The sequence below is a fragment of the Tenrec ecaudatus genome, unplaced genomic scaffold, assembly GCF_050624435.1.
Source record: "Tenrec ecaudatus isolate mTenEca1 unplaced genomic scaffold, mTenEca1.hap1 Scaffold_626, whole genome shotgun sequence".
NCBI classification, from domain to species: domain Eukaryota; kingdom Metazoa; phylum Chordata; class Mammalia; order Afrosoricida; family Tenrecidae; genus Tenrec; species Tenrec ecaudatus.
Window position 1 is genome coordinate 57,132 of NW_027459511.1, and position 23,622 is coordinate 80,753.

The 23,622-nt window shown below is 41.8% G+C and overlaps 1 pseudogene; it reads left to right on the forward strand.

The window, feature by feature from the left end:
• The window catches only part of LOC142436781 (ninein-like protein), a 91,160-nt pseudogene that overhangs the window by 45,285 nt on the left and 22,253 nt on the right, over window positions 1-23,622 (forward strand).

Below are 23,622 nucleotides of genomic sequence, written 5' to 3' on the forward strand. Positions count from 1 at the left end.
GGGGAAGTGCGGGGGTGCTTCCTGCAGCGGGATTGCCACATAGTGTTGATGGGTGTGCCCACTTTAGTGTAGAGCACTGCAGATAACAGACGGAATTGTTCTAGTAGCAAGATCTCCCATATAGGTCACACAGATGCTCCCACAGCAGTATGGCACACTGGAGAGGGCTCACACAGAGCTGTCTTAAGTTGTGTAAAGCACGGCAGCAAGTAGGAGGAAGTTCCCTCAGCCATGTGGGACCACAGAGGACGGGGAGGGGCCCAGGGACCCTCCCAGCCACATGGTGCACCGTGGAGGGTGGTTGGGATTTCCATCATCTGCTTACAGGGCTTTGGAGGGTTGATGGGAGTTCTCCTAGATGTTTTAAGGGGAGATTCCCCCATTTGAGGTGTGGCAGAAGACAGGCAAGATTTCCCCAGCTGCTTGTAAGGCTACAGAGGGCAAGTGGGCAGGAGCTGCCCCAGCTGAGTGGAGGATGGATGCAGTTGCTCTAGGCAAAGAGCAGTGACCTGGAGCCCAGCAGTGACATGTGAAAGGAAAGACAAGAAAGAAAAAAGACCAGGTGGTGGGTACCGAGGCCAATTAGACTGTGGAAGAAGGGAGAGAGAAATAACAGCCCCAGTCACCTGACTGTGGGGCTGGAGGGGTTTAAACCCTGCTGAAAGGCAGCAGTAAGCTGTGGTTGTGTTGAAGTTAAGCCTTTGTGCTGGCCAAGAGAGCTCAGATCCAGCCGAGACTGTGGCAGGGGAAAGGCTAAGCCATAGCCAACCTCTACAGTAGTAGCCCAAACCCCACAGCTCTTCAAGACCTAGTGTCTGCTCATCTTTAAGATGCTCTGCCTGTGACCCAGAAGAGTGATATTTCCCTCTCAGTGACTCTCCTCCACTGATTTCTGCAGAGTCCCTCTGGAATGCTACTCCATCACCATCTTGCCACACAGACCTATTCATCTTTTTCTTATTGAAGTGTTTCAATTACGTATATCATTGCCAAAATCTTTTTCCTAATCTGTAGATAACATTTTTACTTTTTTGATGAAGTTTTTGTTTTACTTTTCTTAAGTCCCAGACTTCAATTTTGTCTTCTGTTACGTGTGTATCCTTCATTAATATTTGACATTTTGTGTATCCCCTGCAATAGCACTCTTAAGTTTGTCCATGTTTTCTCATTGATTTTCTGGTATTTATTTTTAGATATTTGATCCATATTATATGTTTTTGTGGGGGTGTGGGGCATTAGTCTTATTTAATTATTCTGCAAGTCGAAATCCAATTTTTCCTGCACCATTTGTTAAAGAGACTCATCTTTATGTGGTTATTGTAAATGGTATTGATTCCTTGTTTTCTTTTCCGGAGTTATCTTTGTTAGTATGCAAGAATCCTGTTGATTATTATATGTCAATTTTGTTTCCTGCCATGTTGCCAAATCTTTTTATATTTTCTAGCAATATTTTTGTTGAGCCTTTGGTGCCTTCTATGTATAGAATCAGATCGTCTGCAAATAGTGACAGTTTTACTTCTTTGCCCATTTGGATTTTTGAAACTTCTTTTTGTGTCCTGATAGCTCTGGCTAACTTCCAGTACAATGTTGAATAAGAGTGTTAATAAGGAGCATTGTTGTGTAATTCCATCTGAAAGAGGAATGAGTGCTTTCAGTTTCTCCCTATTGAGTAAGATGCTGGCAGTTGGTTTTTCATATATGTCCCTGATTTCATTGAGAATTTCCCTTCGAATCCTATTTTTTAGTATTTGTATCTAGAATGGCTGTTAGATATTATCAAATACCTTTTCTGAATCAATTGAAATGCTCATGTGGTTGTTTTTCTTTTTTATATGGTAGATCACATTCATTATTTTTCTCATTTCAAACCATCTTTGCATCCCTGGAACCAATCTCACCTGCTGTGGTTCTTTTGCTTAGCTTTTTGATAGATTGTTGGATTCTGTTGGCCAGGATTTTGAGATTTTGCCCCTATATTCATAAGGGATATTGGTTTACAGTTTTGTTTTGTTTGAAATATTTATTTCTGTTGACAAATAAATGAAATTTTGTCTTAAAGCATGGTGCAGCATGGGTAACAATGTTCACTCACGGTACTCACATGTGGGTGTATCTGCATGTGGGCGGACCCACCTAGAGACAGATAGAGGAGCGGTGTCTTGGTTCCTAAGAACATTGGTAACACAGAAAAATATGAGAAAAAAGACAAAAAGGATGGTAATAGAAATAAATTAATAAAAATATCTATTAAAGGCAACAAAAGAGAGACAATGGGAAGAAAACATAAAATTTAAATTTACAAGACATATTTTTGTTTTAAATTCTATACCATTGGCTAAATTAACTACACTATCAATAAAATTGCCTTATGCCCAAGGGGATGATTGATAATGTTCTCTAACAGAAAATAACAATTATATCTCTGAGGTGAACCAGAGCCAGATGAACCATAAATATGTGAATGGATTTTGAGCTTGCACTTAATTCTAGCCTCAATCTAAGTACAATTAGTTCTTATGAAATGGCCCTATTTGATGCTCGTCCTCATGAAGAAATCACTCAAGACATGAATGCTATAGGAAAGTGTAATGAAGAAACTAGATGGTGCCCACCTATCAGAAAAAAATAGCATCTGGGGTCTTAAAAGCTGGTCTTAAACAGCCATCTAAGTGAGGGATCAACTAAGTCCATGTGGAAGAAGCACACCAGCCTGTAACATCCTAGGATTTTAACTCATGAAATTCAAATCTGAAGGAGGGAATGATATCAGCTTCAATTATGAACACCTGGTTTTAAGGTTGTGGATAACATTTGCAAGCTCTGGGGAATCCTCTCTGACCAGAGCCATGGGATGTGAACAGCCCTGTTATCAGACAGATAGCATTGTAAAATTGGTTATTACAGATGTATTTAAGTTAAAATTTATACATCTCCCTTTTGACTCATTTTAAATATATTCCAGTTCTTTTAACCTCTGCTTTCTTTTCTAGAGCTTTTTTAATCTGTTTTCTTTGTTATTGTTGTTAGGCTTTTAAAAATACATTTTTCTGTATATGAAATCCAGGATAACTGAATCTATATAGACAATGGTTTTGGGGGCTGTGGCAGGGGAGGTTGGGGGAAATAACATGAATACAATAAAGAAAAAATGTTCTAAAATTGATTGTGGTGATAATGATTATTACAATTTATCTTAATATAATTGAGCTGTTGTATGACATGTGAGTCATATGCCAATAAAAGTGTTTTTGTAAATGAATTAAAACAATTTTTCCAAGCTGTTCTCAGCCTGCTAATTGTTTCTGTCTTGGAAATTTCAACGACAATATGTTCCAGTGTTTTCTTTTGGGATCTGTGGTGTTTTGGGTTCTCTCTGCTTCCTGGAGAATTATTTTCTCCTCCTCTGTTCTGTTAAGGAAGTATTATTCCGGAATTTCTTATATGGATAGAATCCCACTTCATTCTTATGTTTTCTTCAGATTCTTTTGTTCTTTTAGCTGATTGTATCACTCATAAATTGGAGTTAAGAGATATGCCTTCAAACTCACCAATTCAGCTTTCCATTTCTTCAATTCTCTTACTCTGTTCTTCTAAATTGTTGCCTAATTCTCTTATCTTAATATTTTCTGCATTTCTTTTTAGAGGTTTTTGTTGAAGATATCTAGCTTTTCTATTCTGACCATTGTTCTCGCAAACTCTTTGTTGAAAGTACATGACAACATTTTTCTGAATTCAATTTATGATAGTTTCAGAGCCTGTTCTTTTTAAGAAAATTCCTTGAGATCTGAGTGTTGTTCATTTGTTAATCCTTCTTCTGATGAATCAGGAGTGACTGCTGCCACTGCAGCATCGTGGCCGGGTATTACGGTTGGGAGGGCTGCTAGATTTTGTGGGAGTCGATGACTTTGTTGAGTAGTGCCAGAAATGAATAATAGAAGAGGGACGGGGGAGGGAAAAAAGGCTTTGGGCAGTAAAAGGCTGTACTAAGAAAAGTTGGGAGGGGGAGGAACACTGTACTTGAGTGTATTCTTCCCTAAGGCCAAGAGCTTCTTAACATAGTCCGTCAAAGCACAGGCAATCTTCAGGAAAACCATCATGGTGCCAAGTTTGTCCTTGGGATAGCCTAGGCTGGTCCTTTGGGACCTATGCTCCGGGAACTGTGCAGGCCAGCTTGCTTGGAGAGCTGGAAACCACATGGGACCTGCGTGCTTATTACACGTGAAGCTTTGGACCCTGCTCACAATGATAGTCTTTGAGGAGTGGAGCTGGGTTGCTGTAGCCAGCAGTGCAGAATGGAGCTACAGATGGGTAGCAGGAGACCACTGGGCGCCTCTTCAGTGGACCTGCTCTTTCCTTCCCTTCTCTGCTTGCTCCCACAGTCTCTGATATATGGAAGCCTCCTTTTACTTCACTTTCAAGCCATTGTCTGAGATCACAGGCCACCTGTCTTTTCTTAGGGCCTAGTCTATCCTGGTTGTTACATAAGGATCTACCTGTGTGTATGTGTTCAGTTGGACATGTTCTAGTCCCCTTTCTTTAATATTTTTAAAAGTTTCTATAGAACTGGTGTCAGCACTTCTGAATTTTTTATGAAATATCCCAGTGAAGCCATCTTGCCATTGACTTTTCTTTTTATATATATTTTTGGCCTTTTTTGAAGGGGTGGAGCAGGGGGTTAATCACATTCTGAATTGCTTATTTCATAATTACTCTGCTTAAACCTATTTCTATTCATATTAGTTTAGGTATGTCGTATATTTTCAGGAATTTGTCCCATTCATCTGCACTTTCAAATCTGTTGCAGTTCTTTTTCATAGTGTTATGATTCTTTATTCAATGAATATGTTGTGTTGTCTCCAGATTCATTTCTTTTGATTATTTGCCCTCCACCCCACCCCCCAGTATATCCAGTAGTTTGTTTCAGTGATCCTTTTCAAAGAACCAACTTCTGGTTTGATTGATTTTTTTCTGTTGTTTAACTGTATTCTATTGCATTTCTTTCTCACTGGTATTTATTATTCATTTCAGCTAGTATCTTTGGCCTCTTGCTCTTCCTTTCCTTTTTGTTCAAGTTTTCATTTAAACAATTGATTTTCATCCATCTTTTTAAATATGGGCATGTATTGCTATGAATTTCCCTCTGAGAATGGTTTGTGCTGTGTCCCAAAGGATTTGGTATGTTGTGCTTTCCTTTATATTTGATACCAAGTATATTTTTATTTCACTTTTAATTTCTTACATAGAGAAATTGTTTTCTAGTCGTACAATATTTAATTTTGGTATAATAATAATTATTCATTTTTATTCTTCCTGTGATTGATTTCTTACTTCATACCATTATGGTCAGAAAGTATGCTTTGTATGATTTTAATGTTTTAAAACTTGAGATTTGTGGCCTAATCTGTAGTTGGTTCTGGAAAAATTATCCTGTGAAAATGTCTGCTGATGATGGATGGAGTGTTCTAAGTTAAATTGGCTTATGATTTTCTTTATGTTCTTAATGTCCTTATTGATTCACTTTTTAAATGTTCTGTCGAGAACTGAAATTGAAGGTTTCAAATCTACAAATATTAATAGCGGCACTGTAATTTTTTTTCTTTGATATTAGTGTTTGTGTCATGTTTTTGGACAGGTTAGGTGAATATATGCTAATAATTGTTGTATCTTCTTGAAGTATTAGCCCTTTTATTATGTAATAGCCTTTATCAGTATGACCACACTCCTTTTTTTGGGTGCTGGTTGCACGGAACATTTTTTCCATCCTTTATTTTCAGTCAGTTTGTGTCCTAATGTGAATGTGTGTTTTGTGTAGGTAACAAAAGATGAATCATGTTTTTTATCCAGTCTATCACTCTGCCTTTTGTGTCAATATTTTGGCTATTTACATTTTCTTCATTCTTTTAGCTAATTGGGTTTTGAGTTTCTTTTATCTGGTTTCTCTTTTTATCAATTTTCCTGTTATTTTTTGTATTTAGCATCTTTTGTTATGAGCTTTAATTCCTCTTTACATATTCTCTTAGTGGTTACTACAAATATTATACTATACAACATGCAATTACAGTAACATTTAGCATGCAATCAACAATGAATGTGAAATATTAAGTATTCCTGGTTTACTGTTCCCTCTCCTTTTTCTGTTGGTGAACCTCCAGTGACAGTAATGTACACCCTACATCCAGTAGTCGTAATATGTACTTATTTTCTGAGATCTCTGTCTGACTCCTTCCTCCCCCTTTGTGTACATTTGAGTGTTTGATTAATGTTCTTTCCTTTCCATTTAGAAAACTTCCTTAAGTACATGTAGGGCTGGTCTGGTATTGCCAAATTCCCAAGGCTTCTGGTTATTTGGGACTCTTCTTCCCTGTTTCAAAGAAATGCCTTGACTTAGTGCTTTTCTGTTGTTTCCTTTTTAATTAAAGTAGGGCGATGCCATCTATCGGTTGGCGTGTGTCACATATTGGTATAAGGAGCCCTGGTGGTGCAGATTGGTGTGATACTGCTAACCACAAGTCAGCAATTCACATCCATCTTTCTCTGTAGGGGAAAGATCAAGCTATTGCTCCCATAAACATGTACGCTCTCAGAACTCTAGGGTAAAAAAAGAAACCAAGAAACCATGGGGAGCAGTTTTACTCTTCCCATAGGGACACGAACAGTCAGAATCAACTTGAAGGCAGTGGGTTTTTACCTGTTGTTATGGAATTAAAGAATTTCCGATTTATTACCAAAGGTTTATAATTCATTACTGTGCTTAGATTTCTGGTGTTCAAATTGTGCCAGACAGGTCAACCTATCTGCTAAGTTTTTGCACTGCACCATCATTGTTTTGGTTGTTTTATTACGTGGTTCCTGAGATACTCCAGATTTACCTTGTACATTGCTGCCATTTACCCCAGAATCTGCCATTTCTCCAATGACTGCCGGTTCATTTGACAAGAGAATGATTCTTGAGGTCGATTAGGTTACCAGATGGGCTCATTGCTACAGGGATATCCTTGCTTGTTGGCTGAACTCAGTGTCTTACACTCATTCTACAGAAGGAGAAATAGCATGACCTTTCCCCCTGCGTAGCGCCCATTCTTTTCCAAATTTTAGCGTAAAGTTTCACTGTAATTTACAATGCATATTGCAAAGCACAACAACCATGCTTCTTCCCTTTGTCGCTGAATTTTCCTCCAATTTAGCTATCATTTTAACTTTCTTTCTCTCAGCTGGTAATCTTTGTTTTCTCGATGAGGCTGCCCTTGGCAAATATAAGATTTTAGTCAGATCGCTTTCAGTGGCAGTTTTTACTGCTATTGTGGACACTACAATGGATTTATCAAATGTTCTTTCTCTTTAAGCATCATTTCAGCTTTTTCTTTTTTTTCCCAACTGTCCATCTTGATTTTCCTGGTGAGGCTGCCTTTGATAAAAGGAAATATAAGATGGTAACCCGCTATCTTTGGTTTGATACTTTTTTCTGCTGTGTATTTTGCTGGACACCATAATGGCTTTCTGTGGCCTCTGTAAGAAACCCAGAGTCCTTTGTTCTTAATGCTGTGATAGACCTTAGTGGACTTGCTACTTCACAAGACTTTCCCCAGATTCCTTATCACCTTCAACATCCACAGCCACCCACTTAAGCAAGTGATAACTTAAAAACAGTAGTCTGACTTCCATCCTTCCAGAGAGCCACCAAGTAGACGTGCTAAGGCCCTGCTGCTCCAGCTCAGGCTCCACACATCTCTACCAGTTGTAATGGACTATGCTCCTAGGTTTTGTGTTACTAAATCTCAAGACAGAGAGACTTCGACTCGTTGTATATCAGGCATCAGCTTTCTCACACTGCTGAGTGGTAGGGATGTGTCTAAAGGAGTCCTAGTGGTACTTAGTGGCTATGTTTGGGTGCTGTTAAAATCTAGGTCAGTCGTTCAAACCCATCAGCCAGTCTGTGGGAGCGAGATGAAGCCGTCTGTTCCTGTAAAGATTTTCCACCTCAAAAACCGAAAGAAGTAGTTCTCTGCCCTATATGGTCGTTGTGAGTCAGAATCAACTTGTTATCAGCAGTGGACATTTTCAGAATACCTATTTGGAATATAAGAAGAACCACACAAGAAGCAGGCCACCAGATAAATATGACTGTGGATGCTGCTTCCAAGATCCGTGCTGCCCAGTGGAAAGGGAAATGAGCTGCAAGTGCACACAGTTGACGCATCCCACTGCCGACTGCGAGGCTGGCAGTTTGAGTCCACCCACATTGAAAGGGATATTGAAAGAAAGACCTGGTGATCTACTTCTGAAAAATCACCATCGAAAACCCTGTGAAGCACAGTTCTACCCTGACACCCATGGGATTGGCAGTACTACTCAACCGGGTGCCTAGCAAGACACCATTCTTTGTGGGATTTTTCCTATTTTAATTACCATCCATTGCTTTTTATTTTTTTAATCATTTTACTGAGGGCTCGTACAACATTTATCACAATCCATACGTACATCCATTGTGTCAAGCACATTTGTACATTTCTTGCCATCATCATTCTCAAAATATTTCTTTCTGCTTGAGCCCTTGGTATCAGCTCCTCCTTTTTCCCCTCCCTCCTAACCCTTCTCCCTCATGAATCCTTGATAAATTTATAAATTATCATTATTTTGCCATGTCTTACACTGTCCAGCATCTTCCTTCACCCACATTTCTGTTGTCTGTCCCCCAGGGGGTGGTTACATGTAGATCCTTGTGATCAGTTCCTGCTTTCTACCCCTCCGTCCCTCCACCCTCCCTGTTTCGCCGCTCTCACCACTGGTCCTGAGAGGGTCATCTGTCCTGGATTGCCTCTGTTTCCAGTTCCTGTGTGTACCAGTATACATCCTTTGGTCTAGCTGGATTTGTAAGGTAGAATTGGGATGATGATAGTGGGGAGGAGGAAGCATTGAAACTAGAGTAAAGTTGTATGTTTCATCATTGCTACACAGCACCTTGACTTGCTCATCTCCTCCCTGCGACCCTTCTGTGAGGGGATCTCCACTTGCCTACAGATGGGCTTTGGATCCCCACTCTGCACTGCCCCTCATTCACAGTGATAATAATATTTTTGTTCTTTGATGCCTGATACCTGAACCCATCAACATCTCATGATCACACAGGGTAGTGTGCTTCTTCCATGTGGGATTTATTGCTTCTCAGCTAAATGGCCTCTTTATTTTTAAGCCATTAAGACCCTAGGTGCTATATCTTTTGATAGCCAGGCACTACCAGCTTTCTTCACCACATTTGCTTACGCACCTGTGCTGTCTTCAGCGATCGTGTTGGGAAGGTGAGCCTTATGGAATGCCAGTTTAATAGAACAAGTGTTCTTGCATTGAGGGAGTACTTGAGTAGAGGCCCAATGTCCATCTGCTACGTTAATACTATAAATATATGCACATAGATCGATTATTTCCCCATTGTCATATATAAATATGTTTGCATATGTACATGCCTGTATTTAGACCTCTATAAATGTCCTTTGCCTTCTAGTTCTTTCCTCTATTTCCTTTTACTTTTATCTTGTCCCACTATCATGCTCAGCCTTCATTTGGGTTTCAGTAATTCCTCTCAGTTACATTACCCTTGAACGAGCCCTACCATGCCTTTTACACCCTCCTCATCACTGATTTTGGATCACTTGTTATTCCATTGTCCCTGGGATTTATTAACACCACTTCCTTTCCCCCACCTCTCCCTCTACTATGTCCCCTGGAACCTTCGGTCCTGTTGTTTTCTCCTCCAGATTGTTTATCCAGACTCTTTTATCTAGACAGACCTGCAGAGATAATACTATGCACAAACCAAGACAGAGCAAAACAAAGCAACAAAAAAGAAAATAGTTCAAGGTCTATTGACATTTAGGAGTGTTTTCTGGTGGAGTCTGATGGAGTGCCACACCATGGCCCCAAAGTCTATTTTTGGTATTCCCTCGAGACGTCCTTGCTCTGCTCCCCTTGCTGTTCTGTTGCACGCCTTTAGTGTTTTGCCTCGGTGTGGTGGGGTCTGATCAGGCATAATTCCCTCACTGTGTATCCAGTGTTGTCCCCTATAGGGCTATGGGCCAGTGAGGGATGTCATGTCTCATAGTGGGGTTGACCATATGGCCCTCTCTAGCTATTGGCTGCTCTGAGCAGGGATATCATCTTCAAGTCTTGGTGGGCCAGGGTGTGCTCCACTCTCTCTTCCTCCCCCCTCATTTGCTCCTGTGTGCTCTGATCAGACATGTCCCTCTCCCTGAGCTGTAGCTTCAGTGCTGCCCCTAAGGTAAATTCTTCAGGGGGCAGGGGTGGTTGTCCACATAGTTGGGATTGGGGCCTGTCTCTCAGACCCCTCTACTGGTTCCCTGCTTCATGCCAGTATGTTGCATTCACATCTTAGAGCACCGCTTTGTAGTCTGGTCCCTCTTTCCCTGAGAAGATATGAATAATACACTCCCCTTGGGGGAGTTAGTGCCCTGTTCCCCAACTACTCATTTGTTTTTGTTTTTTCTCTCTTTCCCCTTCCTTTTTAGTTGTCTACCATATGTATTCCTGGATTTGGTCTAGTCCCTGCCATACTCCCTGAACCTGAACCCAGGAATGTTTATATACAATAGTTTTTTCCCTAAGCCCGTTTTGCACTTTTTTTTTTTAAGCTTTCCTCATCAGACTCATATAGTACTTCTCATTTTCTGCTTGGCTTACTTCGCTTAGTATAATTTCCTCCAATTCTTTCCAATGTGCTTCATGCATTCATCACTACTTTTTTTTCTTATTTTTTAATCATTTTATTGGGGGCTCATAGAATTCTTATCACAATATGTTCTTGATCCATTGTGTCAAGAACATATGTACATTTGTTGCCATCATCATCCTCCAAACATTTGCCTTCTATTTGAGCCCTTAATATCTGCTGCTTATTTTCCCCCTCCCTCCCCACTGTCCCCTACCTCATGAACCCTTCATCATTAATAAATTATGATTATTTTGTCATATACTACACTGTCCGATGTCTCCCACCGCCTTCTTCTCAACTGTCCCTCCCCCAGGGAGGAGACTATATGTAGATTCTTGTAATCAGTTCCCCCTATCCACCCCACATTCTCTCCATCCTCCAGGCATCGCCACTCTCACCACTGGTCCTGAATGAGTCATCTGTCCTGGATTCCCTGTGTTTCCAGTTGCTATCTGTACCAATGTACATCCTCTGGTCTAGCCAGATTTGTAAGGTAGAATTGGGATCATGATAGTGGAGGAGAGGAAGTATTTAAGAACTAGAGGAAAGTTATATGTTTCATCGCTGCTACCCTGCACTCTGACTGGTTCATCTCTTCCCCACAACCCTTCACTAAGGGGTGTCCGATTGGCTACCAATGGGCTTTGAGTCTCCACTCTGCACTCACCCACATTTTCAATGATATGATCTTTTGTTCCTTGATGCTTGAAACCTGATCCCTTCGACAGCTCGTGGTCACACAGGCTGGTGTGTTTCTTCCATGTGGGCTTTATTGCTTTTGAGCTAGATGGCCACTTGTTTATCTTAGAACCTTTAAGAACACAGACGCTATATCTTTTGATAGCTGGGCACCATCACTTTTCTTCACTACATTTGCTTACACACACGTTTGTCTTCATTGATCGTATCAGGGAGGTGGGCACCCATTGATATGATTTTTAGTTCTTTCATGTCTGATAACCAGTCCCTTCTGCACCTTGTGGTCAGACAGGCTGTGTGCTTCTTCCATGTTGGCTTTGATGCTTCTCAGCTAGATGGCCGCTTGTTTATCTTCAACGCTTTAAGATCCCAGACGCTTTGATAGCCACGTACCATCAGCCTTCTTCACCACATTTGCTTATGCACACATTTTTCTTCAGCAATCATGTCGGGAATGTATGCATCCTGGAATGCCAATTTAATAGAACAAAGTGTTCTTGCATTGAGTAAGTGGAGGCCTAATTGTTTTATTAGGAGTTCACACAACTCTTATCACAATTCATACATACATCAGTTGTGTAGAGCACATTTGTACATTCATTGCCCTCATCATTCTCAAAACATTTCCTCTCCACTTAAGCCCTTGGCATCAGGTCCTCATTTTGTCCCCTCCATCCCCGCTTCCCCCTCCCTCATGAACCCTGGATAATTTATAAATTATTATTTTGTCATATCTTGCCTTGTCCGACATCTCCCTTCACCCACTTTTCTGTTGTCCACCCCCTAGTAACAAGGTCAAATGCAGATCCTTGAAATCGATTCCTCCCTTCCAACCTACTCTCCCTCTACGCTTCTAGTAGTGCCACTCTCACCACTGGACCTGAAGAGATCATCCACCCTGGATTCCCTATGTTTCTGGTTCCTATCTGCACCAGTGTACATCCTCTGGTCTAGCCAGACTTGCAAGGTAGAAATCAGATCATGATAGTGCAGGAGGATGAAGCATTTAGGAACTAGAGGAAAGTTGTATTTTTCATTGTTGCTACATCACACCTTGACTGGCTCGCCTCCTCCCCTACACCCCTCTGCAAGGGGATTCCGGTGACTGACAAATGGGTTTTGGATCTCCAATCTGCACCCCGCCCCCCCACCTCATTCACTATGGTAAGATTTTTTGTTCTGATGATGCCTGATACCTGATCCCTTCAACACCTTGTGATCGCACAGGATGGTGTGGTTCTTCCATGTGGGCTTTGTTGCTTCTGAGCTAAGTGGCTGCTTGTTTGCCTTTAAGACACCAGACGCTATACCTTTTGATATCCGGGCACCATCAGCTTTCTTTGCCACATTTGCTTATGCACCCATTTGTCTTCAGCGATCATATCATGGAGGCAAGCACAAAATGTTATGATTTTTTGTTCTTTGATGCCTGATAACTGATCCCTTTGGCACCTTGTGATCACACAAGCTGGTGTGCGTCTTCCATGTGGGCTTTGTTGCTTCAGAGCTAGATGACCACTTGTTTATCTTCAATCCTTTAAGACCCCAGACGTTATATCTTTTGATAGCCGGGCACCATCAGCTTTATTCACCACATTTGCTTATGCACCCGCTTTGTCTTCAGCAGTTGCGTTGAAAAGGTCAGCATCACAGAATGTCAATTTAATAGAAGAAAGTATTCTTGCATTAAGGGAGTACTTGAGTGGAGGCCCAATGTCCTTCTGCTACCTTAATACTAAACGTATAAATATATGCACATAGATCTATTTACCCATCCTCATATATAAATATATTTGCATATATACATGTCTTTATCTAAACCTCTATAAATGCCCTTTGTCTCCTAGCTCTTTCCTCTATTTCCCTTGACTTTCCTTCTGTCCCACTATCATGCTCAGTCCCGACCAGGGTTTCAGCAAATCCTCTTTGTTACATTACCCTTGATCATGCCCTACCAGGCCTCCCAGCCCCTCCTCACCACTGATTTAGATCACTTGTTCCCTTGTCCCTGGGTTTGTTAACACCACTACCTTTTCCCCCACCTCTCCTATGTCCCTCCTGAACTGTCGGTCCTGTTGTTTTATCCTCCAGATTGTTCATCCAGCCTATCTTATTTAGAAAGACCAGCGGAGATAATAACATGCACAAAAACAAGACATAAAAATACCAAGGAACAATATACAACCAACCAACAACAATAAATCAATGACAAAAAAAAGCACAAGAAAGAAAAGTTTGTAGTTAGTTCAAGGATTGTGTGTTGGCCTTTAGGAGTGTTTTCCAGTTCAATCAATTGGGGTACCACACCCTAGCCCCAAAGTCCACCTTCATCATTCCCTGAGGACCTCGCCATTCCATTCCCTTGCTATTCTGTTGCACCCCCTTAGTGTTTTGCCTCGGTGTGGCAGGATCAGATCAGGCGTAGTTCCCACACTGTGTCTCCAGTGTTGTCCCCGGTAGAGCTATGGGTCAGTGAGGGACGTCATGTCTCATAGTGGGGCTGGCCATGTGGTCCTCTCTGTGAACTGGCTGCTCTAATCGGGATAATCGTCCTCAAGACCTGGTGGGCCAGGATGTGCTCCACTTTCTCCTCCTCCCCCTTCATCATCACCCATGTGCTCCCATCAGATATGTCCCTCTCCTGGAGCTGCAGATTCAATGCCGTCTTTTGAAATAAGTTCTTCTGGTGGGAGGGCCAGGCGTCCTCTTAGTATTTGTCATCACTGCTTTTTAGTGATGTGTAGTACTCCATTGTATGTATATACCACTGTTTTTTAATCCAATCATTTGTTGGTGGAAATTTGGGTTGTTTCCAACTCCTTGCATTCGGATTTGTACCCTTGTGGAACTGCTGTTCAGGACCTTTGCCCACCTCCTCGGTGGGCAATTAGTTTTTTTCTCTTTGGAAACTAGCAGAGTATTGTAGATTTTAGTAATAAGGCCTTTGTCTGATGTGTCAGGCTAAAGATGTTTTCCCAGTCCGTGGGCTCTCTTATTACTCTCTTGGTGAATTATTTTGATGTACACAGATGTTTTATCTTCAGTGTATCCCACATGTCAATTTGTGACTCATGTGCATTTGTGTCCTTCCCTGTTTCTGCTATCCCATGTATTCCCAGTGCCAAAATTCTCAGATTGGTCCCAGTTCCCTTATTGATGGACCTAATAGTTTGCAGTTTTACCTCAAGGTCTGTGATTTACCTTGAGTTTATTCTTGTGCATGGAGTCAGATAAGGGTCATGCTTCATTTTTCTGCAGGTAGATATCCATTTTTTCCAACACCGCTTGTTAAAGAGGGTACCTGCTTTTGATATTTTGGGGGCTTTATCAAAAGTGAGTTGTCTGTATGCTGATGATTTTATTTCTGGGTTTTCAGTTCTTTTCCAGTAGTCTAAGTATCTGTCATTATACCAATACCTCCCAGTTTTGACCATGATGGCATTATAATATGTGCTAAAGTCAGGTAAAGCAAGCCCTCCCACTGTGTCCTTCTTAGGGAGTCTCTGCTAATTCTGGGCTTCTTCCCTCTCCATATGAATTTGGTAATCAGTTTTTCCATTTCTTTCAAGAAAGATGAGGGTAATTCTCTCAGGATTGCATTAAAGTTATATAGTGCCTAGGAGAGAACTGACATCTTTACTATATTGAGTCTTCTGATCGACAAAAATGGGATATTCTCCCATTTGTTGAATCACTCTTGGTTTCTTGTAATAGTGTTCCATAGTTTTCCTCATATAAATCTTTTGTTCTTTTAGTCTGCTATTTCCCTAGATATTTTAATTTGTGCTTGGCTATTGTGATGGGTACCACCTTTTTGACCTCCTCTTCTGTTATTTTAGCTGATATGTATAGCAGTCCAGTGGACTTCTGTTTGTTGATCTTGTATCCTGCCACTCTGCCCCTTTTGGATCTTTTGGGATTTTCCATTTATAAAATCATGTCATCTACATATAACGATAGTTTTACCTCTTCCTTCCCCAGACGAATACCTTTGATGTCTCTCCTTTGCCTTATGCTGCGAGCTAAAACCTCCAGTACGATGTTAAATAAGAGTGGGGACAAGGGGCATCCTTGTCTGGACCCTTTTTCTGTGGAATTGTGTTCCTCTTTTCTGCATTGACTACCATGTTGGCTGTTGGTTCTTCATATATAGCTTGTATGGTCTTGAGGAATTGTCCTTCCATTCCTATCTCCTGACGTGTCTTAAAAAGGAATTGGTGTTGGATGTTGTCGAATGCTTTTTCCACATCTATCAATATTATCATGTGGTTCTTAGAGTTTTTCATGTCAATGTGGCACATGATACTAATGGTCTTTCGTATGTTGAACTATCCCTGGTATGAATCTTGCTTGGTCATGGTGAATTACCATATATACTCGTGTATAAGCTGAATTTTTCAGCACAAAAAATGTGCTGAAAAACTGGGGTTTAACTTATACGAGGTGTAATATCTCACAGGTGATTGTCGTTCCTCCGCTGTTCATTCAAAGCCCCACTGATACTGCAGGGCTTTGAATGTTTGTTACTCACATCTAACCAATCAGAGCCATCCTATGACGTGGAAGGCTCCAATTTGCAGAAGCACCCATAGTGATTCACTTACGCTGGCAGCTGAACTGGTCAGGATGTGTCCGTGGCTGCGCTCCGTCTCTCCCCTCTGGTCTCTGTGTTAATTCACATCCTGCATTTCCCACCCTAGGCTTATACTCAAGTCATCAGTTTTTCTAGTTTCCCAGGTAAAAACTAGGTACCTAGGCTTATACTCAGGTCGGCTTATATTCAAGTATATATGGTATTCGTTTTATATACATTTGTATTCTATTGGCAAGTATTTTGTTAACAATTTTTGCATCTGTGTTCATTAAGAATATTGGTCTGTAGTTCTCAATTCTTGTAGGATTCCTGCCCTGTTTGGGTATCATATTTATACTTGCTTCAAGAGGTTGCCGTCTTTTCTATGTTCTGGAAGATTTTGTGTAGGATTGGTGTCATTTCTTCCCTAAATGCTTGGTAGAATTGTCCTGTGAAGCCATCTGGCCCAGGGAATTTGGGGTTGGTAATCCCTTGATATCCTTGTCTATTTCTTCTATTGCTATGGGTCTATTGACATTCTTGATGTTCCTCTGGGAAATTCGAGGGAGGGATTGTTTTTCAAAATTTGACCATGTCTTCCAAGTTGTTGAATTCATTGGAATACAGTCCTTCGTAATACTCTTTAATTGTCATTTTGAATTCATTAGAGTCTGTTGTAATGTCCCCTCTTTCATCCCTCATTCTTGCTATTGAAATTTGTTCCCGTCTTTCTTTGGTTAGGTTTACCCACGATATGTTGATTCTGTTTATCTTTTCAAAGAACCAACTTTTAGCAGCATTAATTTTTTCCATAGTTTTCTTATTTTCCCTCTCCTAAATCTCAGCCCTGATTTTTATTATTTCTTTTCTTTTGCTATTAGCACGATTGTGCTGTTGACTCAGCCCTAGTTGCTGTAAATTTTGTGCCAGCATATCAATCATATGGCTTTCTTCCTTTCTCAGGTGTGCATGTATTGCTATGAAACTTCCTCTGATAACTGCCTTTGCTGTGTCCCATAAGTTTTGGTACGTCTTATTCTCATTCTCATTGGTTTCTAGAAATTTCCTAATTTCATCTATGATCTGAGCCAGTACACACTCCTTTTTCAGTAGAGAGTTATTCATCCTCCAATTGTTTGCCTTGTTTTATTCATCTTCCTTTTGCTGATTTCCAGCCTTATGGCACAGTGGTCAGTGAGAGAAGTCTATATGATATCAATGTGCTTAAATTTATGCAGATTTGACTTATGCCCCAGCATGTCGTCTATCTTCGAATATGTGCTATGTGGGCTTGAAAAGAATGTGAAATATTTTGTATTTTCATGCAAAGCTCTGTAAATATATATCAGGTCAAATTGACTAATTGTAGTGTTTAGATCTCTGGCCTCCTTGTTGAGTTTCTTTCCCTGTGATATTTCTTTCTCAGAGAGTGGTGTATTGAAGTCACCTACTATAATTGTTGAGGCTGTGACTTCCTTTTTCATATTTTGAAGCATTTGTTTGATGTATTCAGCAGGTCTGTCATTTGGGGAATATGTTTACAATGCTTAGTGGTTCTTTGCCTACTGTTCCCTTGAGCAATATATAGTGTTCCACATCTCTTTTTATGGTTTGCACTTTGAGGTCAGTTTTATCCAAGATTACGATTGCAACCCTTGGTTTTTTTTAATTGCTGTTTCTTTGGTATGTTTTTCTCCAGCATTTGATTCTCAGCCTAGTTTTGTTTGTAGTCTTGACATGTGTCTCCTGTTGGCAGCAGATTGATTAGTTGTATTTCTAAACTAGTCTAAACTAGTCTGCTAGCCTCAGTCTTTTAATGCCTGAGTTTAGTTCATAGATATTCAGGGGTATTATTTCCATCCGTGGACTCTGTGATGTCATCTTACACCTTTTGTGTTGGGTGTTTTCCCACCTCCCTTTCTTTTTAATGTAGTGTGTGTGTGTGTGTGTTTCATTCTTGACTTCTTTTCACCCTTAATCCAATGCTATCTTGGGGGCTGTTTTCTCTTTGTTTCCCTCTGGGTGAGGTTGTTCTCTGTGGCAGTCTCTTACTTATGCTTGGTGAGTGCTGTTCTTCTGCCTATACTGGATCGACAAGGATCCAGGCTGGGTTTCTTCTAATGTATTCTTTGAGTTTTTCCTTCTCTAAAAGACAATTACTTCTTCATCTATCTTGATCAATAATTTGGCTGTGTAGAGTATTCTTGGGTTTGCATTATTTTCCTTCAATTTTTGCAATGTTACTCAACAACTCTCTTCTCTTCTTCATAGTGTTCTCTGATACCCTGTTTCCCCGAAAATAAGACAGTGTCTTATATTAATTTTTGCTCCCAAAGATGCACTAGGTCTTATTTTCAGGGGATATCTTATTTTTCCATGGAGAAGTATGTGGTACACGTTTATTGTTTATTGTTTTATTAAAAGAGACCTCGTACTACCTGTCTGCTCTGACTGCGCTGCAGCCAATAGTGAGCTGCGTGGTGGTGCCCACCACTATGATCCAGAGTCCAGAGTTACGGTAGCTTCGGGGGTGCTGATTTTTGGGGAGATCTTATTTTTGGGAGATGCCTTATATTTCAGCCCGAGGCAAAACTGTAAGTAGGTCTTATTTTGGGGGGATGTCTGACTTTGGGGGAAACATGATAGGTCTGAGCATATTCTTATTTGGGAAACTATGTGATTGCTTGTTTTTCCCTAGCTCTTCTCATGATTTTCTCCTTTTCCTCAAAGTTGGATAGTAAGTATGATGTGCCTTGATTTCTTCTTGGGTTTCAATCTGACTGGTGTTCTTTCAGCCTCCTGAATGGTTGCCAGGTTTTCATTCATTAAGCTCGGGAAGTTTTCCTCCAAGAATTTCCTCTCTGTTGCAGTTGACTTCTTTGTGGTGTCTTCCTCTGGTAATCCAATAATTCTAATGTTGTTCCACTTCATAGCATCAGACCTAGCTTTTAGGTTCTCTTCAGCTTCACTAATGATCTTATTAGATTTTTGTTCGCATTTAAAGTCTCCTTGGCTGTCCTCTAGGTCACTGGTGCAATTATCTGCCTCCTCCAGTCGATTCTCGAGGTCTGTGTGTCTGCTACTAGTTTTTGTTATCTCTTCCCTGATCTCTTGTATTTCCCTTTGGTGTATGGACTTAATCTCCTCTTTCATTTAATCTTTTTTCTGTATTGTTTTTCTCATATCCTGTATTACTGCAAGAAGTATTCTGAAAAATTCTTTATGTGGCAGATAAATATCTGCTTCTTCTATGCATGTCGTTCGGTTCAGGACATCTCTGCCATTGAAGTTTGTTTCTCATGTTTTTTTGTTGAGGTCATTGGGCCTGATTGCTGTTTGTTTTAGAGGAGCCAGGTGCCATTTTTCAGGGAGTCAAAGAGCACTGGCTCTCTCTGGGAGACTCGTAGGAATGCTTCTTCGAACTGCTACAGCTAATTTCACTATGGAATTAGCCAACCACTTTGTCCTCCTGTGGCTTCACTCTTTCCCTAGTCAACAAGTTGGATGGGCCTCTCCGGAGATGCTGGTTGGGTTGTTGTGGATCCACGAGGATGGTGCTTTACTGGGTGATCTCACAAGAATCCATGATGGTGTGGCCCATGACGGCTTGGGTTGTCACAGGTGGCATGCAAAGGTGCCCGCTGCAACAGGAGTGTCACAGAAATCTGGTTGGTTGCCTGCTTTGGTATAGAGCACCGTGAATGGTGGGCGGAATTTCCCTGATCAGGTAGATCACTGCGTAGGTTAGGCAGAGTTTCCCACTGCTCCGTGGAAAGCTGGTGAGTGTTTGATAAGCTTTCTTAGTCTGTGAGGCACTACAGCAGGCGGGAGGAAGCTCCCTCAGTAACGTGGGCCCACAGAGGATGGATAGGAGCTCCCCAAGGCACACAGGCAGGATTTCCCCCAAAGAAGGGGTGCCGAATTTCTCCAGCCATGTCTTAAGCACTACAGAGGACCGGCAGGTGGGCTTTTCCAGGGAAGAAGTTGGGCAGGATATCCCCTGTTGGAGTGTGGGTCGGCTTTCCCAGCTTCCGGTTATGCTGCAGAGGGAGGAGCTCGTCCAGCAGGGTTGAGTGCAGGCATTAATGCCCTAGGCTAAGGGTAGTGGTCAGGATGTTGGCAGTGCTGTGTGAGAGAAAGGGGAAGAGAAAAAGAGAAGGAAAAAAAAACAGCCCACTGAGACAGGGGGCTAGGGGGGAATAGAGAGAAGAGAGGGAAACTGAAGCATCAATATAAATGAACCTGATCCTTGACCATGGGGCTGGAGGGGTTTAATCCCTGCCCTGAGATGGTGTCAAACTGTGGATGTGTTGAGATAAAGCCCCTGTGTTGCCTATAAATGATCCTGGCTCCAGCCAAGACAGTGGCCGGGCCAAGGTAAGGTGACCAGATTTTAACATTGGTATAGCGGGACACCACTGATAAAACTCATATCCTGGTGAAATTGCCACATGGCAGCCGAAAACCGTATATACCCTCACTTGTTGTGCATTCTTTCCAAAAATTGGGACTTTTTAAAAACACCATAGACACGAGAAAAAATGTTTAAAAAGCGGTACGTCTGGTCACCTTAGGCTAAGGTCAAACCCTAGCTGGCCTCCATTGTGGTAAGCCAAAAGACCCAGCTCCTTAAAACCTATTGGATCTCTGCCTACTTATCTTTCTGATGCTCCTTCTGCGACCTGGTGGTGTGGAATTTCCCTCTTAGTGACTCTCCTGCACAGATTTCTGTGGAGTTCCTCTGCTATGTGTTACTCAGTCGCCATCTTCCTGGAAGTCTCTACCATCCATTTCTTAACAGATTTTTGTGAGAACTTTTTTTTCTCTCCCACTTAAAATTAATATACTTTTCCCCTCAAGAGACTGTAATTTACCTTTGTAAATTACAGAAAAAGGGCTTCAAAAATTCATGGAAAATTCCTTTACCTTTTAATCCTATTTCCATGAGCTATTTGTGGCTCACTCATACATGTTATTCCAGTTACTATGGCTCCATAAGAAATTATCGCCAACACTTAATGGCCTAAAATAGCAATTAAATATGCTCATAGATTTTATATTTTGTGGGAAGGAACTCAGACATAGCATAACAAACATGTTTCTTCTCTGCCCTATGATGCTGGGGCCTCAGCTACACACCTTACTGGCTAGACCAGAAATGTCTGAAAGCTCGCTTACCATGTGGCTGCCTGATGGGCCAGTTTGGGCTTCTTCACAGTTCAATGTCTAGTGTCCCTCCAGAGTACGTTTCCTAAAGGAGAAACCAGGTAGAATCATACTCCTATAGTCCCTGGGAGCACTGCTGCCGTATTCATTAGGTCTGAAGAGTCCCAAGTCCCCCATCCCCAGGTGCACAAAAGGGAAAGTGACCACACACCTCACATTCCTTCACGAAGGGATCTAGGGTCCCTGAGTAAACCGCATGGAGTGCATAGCTGACCTCTGGCTACATCAAGGAGAAGAATCCTACGTAGCTCCATCAATCAAGGCCGATTGCCACAAAATAGAGATCAGGCATGCCTCCACCCTCCATCATTCTTTACCCTTTTCTGATAGTAACTGTTTCTTCCACAGCATTCTACTTTTGTGCTGTGTTCTATAATCCATTGCACTGGTCGCACAGAGCTCACAGGCAATACTCACAATTAAGGGAGCTTTTTAGAGAACTTAATGGGTTACTACAAGCCAAGATCAGAAAACACTAAGGATACAGTCATTGGTCCACAGTATCATCTCGCCTCAATCAAGTCTTTCTCTAGTCCTTAGTCTCTGTGTTGCTCTTCAATTCTGTCTCGTGTCTCCTTGCCTCAGCCTCTGACTTTGCCTTGTTCTTTCAGTCTGTCCAGTAATTTCTGTTTCACAGCCTCTGGTTCCTCTTGTCTTTAGACAGAGATCTCATTTGTTCTCCACTGGTAGTTCTTTATCCCTTAAGTTCATGGGATTCCTCTCTGTTCCTGTTCTAAGATAACACATCCCTATGGCCAGGGAAGTGGCAACGAAAATGAACCAGTCCACTCTGTTTTGTGTTAGACATGCCCTATTTGCAAAGTCCCACCTAATCATCAATGGGAATCACAAAGACCTAGACAGAAGAGCCATGCCAAGAGACTTCACACCACGATAGTCCCACAGACAGGCGCTTCTTGCCTTCTTACCCTTAAATCTACAAGTGAGAGCTGTGTCTTGGGAGATTCGCCTCTAAACCCTGGCAACCAAGTGTGCTTTTTACAGTGCATTTCCTCAACTCCTGTGCAGACAGACCACTGCAGCCAGGTGCAGATTCAGGGCAGCCTCCCAGCATTGCCTGTCTGTCCTGCAGCCCCCACTCTATGTGCCTCATTGGGCCTCAGCCATCCATGTGGCCTTTCTGCTCTGCTGGGTGGCATTTTGTTTTAAGATGATGGCAACGCCTTGACAGTCAAAGCTGCAGAACCCTCTGGAGAAAGGACACCAGTGAGTTGCTTTTCTTGGCCATACCCCATCACTGTGGTGGACTTGCACACATTCCTGTTGAGTCAGGTGTTGGTGATCTGCATTTCTCCTCCACATTCACTTCACTTTAAAAAAAAAATTTAGCCCCTGCTATGATTCTAGTGATAGAAGGCGATGTAGGATTTAAGAAAGCTGAATTATCCCTGTCATGTTTAACTCACTGCATAGTTGGAAACTTATAGTTTGAATGTTACATGTTTGCTGTCAGGAATTGAATTTCCTTTCCACTGGGCATCCTGCAGACCCTGCGGTGCTGCATTGCTCCTTGGGCCTTGCTGTGTAGCATGGGGATTGCAGGGCCATCTCTACTCTGCTTATAGGACCTGCAGGACCGCAATGATGAGTTGCAGGCTGCGCTGGAAGGCCTACAGACATGGATGCACAAGACACAGAGTAGCCCATCTAGTTTCCGGCCAGATGGATGCCTGCCCCCAGCAGATTGCTCCGAAGGTAGAGGATCTTCTTGGGGAAAGGGTGGAGTCCTTGTTCCAGCAAACTGGGCTATCTCTCAGACCTACCCGTAGTTTGTGTCATGGGCCACTTCCAAGCATCATAGGGTATATTGAGGCACAAACACCTGCCCCAGACACACTGGCACCACCCGGCTGAGTTCCTTGTAGCTGGGAATTTATGGAAGGGGATGGGGGCTTTATCAACTGTAATGAAATGGCAGCAGTTATGTGATCTCACAATGACCTCATCAGAGGCATGTCCATCACTCGTAGATGTTCCAAAGCCACCTCCAGAGTTGTGATTAAGATGAAGGGACTTGGTGGTGAGGTTTCAGCATAGGCTAGAGACAGAGAGAGTGAGGGTATGTGACAGTAAATAAAGGAGCTATATTTCCTTTGCCCAGGTCACAGACCAGTCTCTATACAGATTGTCCTCTGAGCTGTAAGCTGGTTGATGTGAAAACTCTTTTAATAAAAGAGATAAATTATATCTAAAACATATTAATGACTCCCTGATATTCAGAGAGAGCTTGAGATTTGTCCCCTTGAGTGTCAGAATTCGTCAGAATAGACCTGTGCCAGCGGCGCCTGCGCAGGACACAGGTCAAGCACTGGAAGCAGTTGGGACCTGTGTGCATAGGCGTGCATATCTGCTTAAAAGTAGATATCTCTGGCTTCAGGAT